Source organism: Oncorhynchus tshawytscha, unplaced genomic scaffold, assembly GCF_018296145.1.
Source record: "Oncorhynchus tshawytscha isolate Ot180627B unplaced genomic scaffold, Otsh_v2.0 Un_contig_5417_pilon_pilon, whole genome shotgun sequence".
Taxonomy (NCBI): Eukaryota; Metazoa; Chordata; class Actinopteri; order Salmoniformes; family Salmonidae; genus Oncorhynchus; species Oncorhynchus tshawytscha.
In genome coordinates, this window is record NW_024608793.1 from 12,139 (window position 1) to 17,500 (window position 5,362).

The following is a 5,362-nucleotide window of genomic DNA, read 5'->3' on the forward strand; positions in this document are numbered from 1 at the left end:
GATGCAGTATGTCCCTGGTCTTTATGTTATCATGATGCAGTATGTCCCTGGTCTTTATGTTATCATGATGCAGTATGTCCCTGGTCTTTATGTTATCATGATGCAGTATGTCCCTGGTCTTTATGTTATCATGATGCAGTATGTCCCTGGTCTTTATGTTATCATGATGCAGTATGTCCCTGGTCTTTATGTTATCATGATGCAGTATGTCCCTGGTCTTTATGTTATCATGATGCAGTATGTCCCTGGTCTTTATGTTATATGTTATGTCCCTCATGATGCAGTATGTCCCTGGTCTTTATGTTATCATGATGCAGTATGTCCCTGGTCTTTATGTTATCATGATGCAGTATGTCCCTGGTCTTTATGTTATTGATCATGTCTTTATGTTATCATGATGCAGTATGTCCCTGGTCTTTATGTTATCATGATGCAGTATGTCCCTGGTCTTTATGTTATCATGATGCAGTATGTCCCTGGTCTTTATGTTATCATGATGCAGTATGTCCCTGTCTTTATGTTATCATGATGCAGTATGTCCCTGGTCTTTATGTTATCATGATGCAGTATGTCCCTGGTCTTTATGTTATCATGATGCAGTATGTCCCTGGTCTTTATGTTATCATGATGCAGTATGTCCCTGGTCTTTATGTTATCATGATGCAGTATGTCCCTGGTCTTTATGTTATCATGATGCAGTATGTCCCTGGTCTTTATGTTATCATGATGCAGTATGTCCCTGGTCTTTATGTTATCATGATGCAGTATGTCCCTGGTCTTTATGTTATCATGATGCAGTATGTCCCTGGTCTTTATGTTATCATGATGCAGTATGTCCCTGGTCTTTATGTTATCATGATGCAGTATGTCCCTGGTCTTTATGTTATCATGATGCAGTATGTCCCTGGTCTTTATGTTATCATGATGCAGTATGTCCCTGGTCTTTATGTTATCATGATGCAGTATGTCCCTGGTCTTTATGTTATCATGATGCAGTATGTCCCTGGTCTTTATGTTATCATGATGCAGTATGTCCCTGGTCTTTATGTTATCATGATGCAGTATGTCCCTGGTCTTTATGTTATCATGATGCAGTATGTCCCTGGTCTTTATGTTATCATGATGCAGTATGTCCCTGGTCTTTATGTTATCATGATGCAGTATGTCCCTGGTCTTTATGTTATCATGATGCAGTATGTCCCTGGTACAGTGTGACCAGATCACTGGTCTTTATGTTATCATGATGCAGTATGTCCCTGGTCTTTATGTTATCATGATGCAGTATGTCCATGATGCTGGTCTTTATGTTATCATGATGCAGTATGTCCCTGGTCTTTATGTTATCATGATGCAGTATGTCCCTGGTCTTTATGTTATCATGATGCAGTATGTCCCTGGTCTTTATGTTATCATGATGCAGTATGTCCCTGGTCTTTATGTTATCATGATACAGTATGTCCCTGGTCTTTATGTTATCATGATGCAGTATGTCCCTGGTCTTTATGTTATCATGATGCAGTATGTCCCTGGTCTTTATGTTATCATGATGCAGTATGTCCCTGGTCTGGTCTTTATGTTATCATGATGCAGTATGTCCCTGGTCTTTATGTTATCATGATGCAGTATGTCCCTGGTCTTTATGTTATCATGATGCAGTATGTCCCTGGTCTTTATGTTATCATGATGCAGTATGTCCCTTTATGTTATCATGATGTGACTGGTCAGATCACTGGTCTTTATGTTATCATGATGCAGTATGTCCCTGGTCTTTATGTTATCATGATGCAGTATGTCCCTGGTCTTTATGTTATCATGATGCAGTATGTCCCTGGTCTTTATGTTATCATGATGCAGTATGTCCCTGGTCTTTATGTTATCATGATGCAGTATGTCCCTGGTCTTTATGTTATCATGATGCAGTATGTCCCTGGTCTTTATGTTATCATGATGCAGTATGTCCCTGGTCTTTATGTTATCATGATGCAGTATGTCCCCTGGTCTTTATGTTATCATGATGCAGTATGTCCCTGGTCTTTATGTTATCATGATGCAGTATGTCCCTGGTCTTTATGTTATCATGATGCAGTATGTCCCTGGTCTTTATGTTATCATGATGCAGTATGTCCCTGGTCTTTATGTTATCATGATGCAGTATGTCCCTGGTCTTTATGTTATCATGATGCAGTATGTCCCTGGTCTTGATGTTATCATGATGCAGTATGTCCCTGGTCTTTATGTTATCATGATGCAGTATGTCCCTGGTCTTTATGTTATCATGATGCAGTATGTCCCTGGTCTTTATGTTATCATGATGCAGTATGTCCCTGGTCTTTATGTTATCATGATGCAGTATGTCCCTGGTCTTTATGTTATCATGATGCAGTATGTCCCTGGTCTTTATGTTATCATGATGCAGTATGTCCCTGGTACAGTGTGACCAGATCACTGGTCTTTATGTTATCATGATGCAGTATGTCCCTGGTCTTTATGTTATCATGATGCAGTATGTCCCTGGTCTTTATGTTATCATGATGCAGTATGTCCCTGGTCTTTATGTTATCATGATGCAGTATGTCCCTGGTCTTTATGTTATCATGATGCAGTATGTCCCTGGTCTTTATGTTATCATGATGCAGTATGTCCCTGGTCTTTATGTTATCATGATGCAGTATGTCCCTGGTCTTTATGTTATCATGATGCAGTATGTCCCTGGTCTTTATGTTATCATGATGCAGTATGTCCCAGTCTTTATGTTATCTGGTATCTGGTCTTTATGTTATCATGATGCAGTAGTATGTGTCCCTGGTCTTTATGTTATCATGATGCAGTATGTCCCTGGTCTTTATGTTATCATGATGCAGTATGTCCCTGGTCTTTATGTTATCATGATGCAGTATGTCCCTGGTCTTTATGTTATCATGATGCAGTATGTCCCTGGTCTTTATGTTATCATGATGCAGTATGTCCCTGGTCTTTATGTTATCATGATGCAGTATGTCCCTGGTCTTTATGTTATCATGATGCAGTATGTCCCTCAGTTTGTCCCTGGTCTTTATGGTCTTTATGTTATCATGATGCAGTATGTCCCTGGTCTTTATGTTATCATGATGCAGTATGTCCCTGGTCTTTATGTTATCATGATGCAGTATGTCCCTGGTCTTTATGTTATCATGATCCCTGGTCTTTATGTTATCATGATGCAGTATGTCCCTGGTCTTTATGTTATCATGATGCAGTATGTCCCTGGTCTTTATGTTATCATGATGCAGTATGTCCCTGGTCTTTATGTTATCATGATGCAGTATGTCCCTGGTCTTTATGTTATCATGATGCAGTATGTCCCTGGTCTTTATGTTATCATGATGCAGTATGTCCCTGGTCTTTATGTTATCCCTGGTCTTTATGTTATCATGATGCAGTATGTCCCTGGTCTTTATGTTATCATGATGCAGTATGTCCCTGGTCTTTATGTTATCATGATGCAGTATGTCCCTGGTCTTTATGTTATCATGATGCAGTATGTCCCTGGTCTTTATGTTATCATGATGCAGTATGTCCCTGGTCTTTATGTTATCATGATGCAGTATGTCCCTGGTCTTTATGTTATCATGATGCAGTATGTCCCTGGTCTTTATGTTATCATGATGCAGTATGTCCCTGGTCTTTATGTTATCATGATGCAGTATGTCTTTATGTTATCATGATGCAGTATGTCCCTGGTCTTTATGTTTATGATTATCTGGTCTTTATGTTATCATGATGCAGTATGTCCCTGGTCTTTATGTTATCATGATGCAGTATGTCTTTATGTTATCCTGTCCCTGGTCTTTATGTTATCATGATGCAGTATGTCCCTGGTCTTTATGTTATCATGATGCAGTATGTCCCTGTTATCATGTCAGTATGTCCCTGGTTTATGTTATCATGATGCAGTATGTCCCTGGTCTTTATGTTATCATGATGCAGTATGTCCCTGGTCTTTATGTTATCATGATAGTATGTCCCTGGTCTTTATGTTATCATGATGCAGTATGTCCCTGGTCTTTATGTTATCATGATGCAGTATGTCCCTGGTCTTTATGTTATCATGATGCAGTATGTCCCTGGTCTTTATGTTATCATGATGCAGTATGTCCCTGGTCTTTATGTTATCATGATGCAGTATGTCCCTGGTCTTTATGTTATCATGATGCAGTATGTCCCTGGTCTTTATGTTATCATGATGCAGTATGTCCCTGGTCTTTATGTTATCATGATGCAGTATGTCCCTGGTCTTTATGTTATCATGATGCAGTATGTCCCTGGTCTTTATGTTATCATGATGCAGTATGTCCCTGGTCTTTATGTTATCATGATGCAGTATGTCCCTGGTCTTTATGTTATCATGATGCAGTATGTCCCTGGTCTTTATGTTATCATGATGCAGTATGTCCCTGGTAAACTAACATGCTGAAGGTAACAAGCTGTGAAGGAAGTTCTATGGAACCACAGTACAGTGCTGTTCAGTGCCTCTGTCAAAATAACAACCAAGCTTTGTTCTGGTACCTTCTTAGAGTTAGTTAGAGGTCTCTAGAAGGATAAAACCCGTGTTGGCATGGCTATTGCGGGCTTCCACAATTTTAAAGAAGTCTGGGTGGCGACTTCCTATGGGTTAAGGAAGGATCACATGATTCCATCCAGGTCATCAGGAGGGACCAGCGAATGAATTATACTCATGAGCAAACACTAGGTGGGCACACTTTCAGTTTGTTTGCTAAATCATAGTAGTAGTAGTAGAAGAAAATGGACTGCTTCAAAATGGAGATGGCCTCGATGGCACTGCCTGTTCACTCACTGACACCACAATAAAACATATATAAAGATCTCTCTATTAGAGGTCAACCGATTATGGTTTTTCAACGCCGATACCGATTATTGGAGGACCAAAAAAGCCGATACTGATTAAATTGGCCGATTTTTATTTGGTTTTATTTGTAATAATGACAATTAAAACAATACTGAATTAACACTTATTTTAACTTAATATAATACATCAATAAAATCAATTTAGCCTCAAGTAAATAATGCAAAAACAAAGTGCTGGAGAAGAAAGTAAAAGTGCAATATGTGCCATGTAAGAAAGCTAACGTTTAAGTTCCTTGCTCAGAACATGAGAACATATGAAAGCTGGTGGTTCCTTTTAACATGAGTCTTCAATATTCCAAGGTAAGAAGTTTTAGGTTGTAGTTATTATAGGAATTATAGGACTATTTCCCTCTATACCATTGACTATTGAATGTTCTTATAAGCACTTTAGTATTTCCAGTGTAACAGTATAGCTTCCGTCCCTCTCCTCTCCTCCCTGGGCTCGAACCAGTAACAC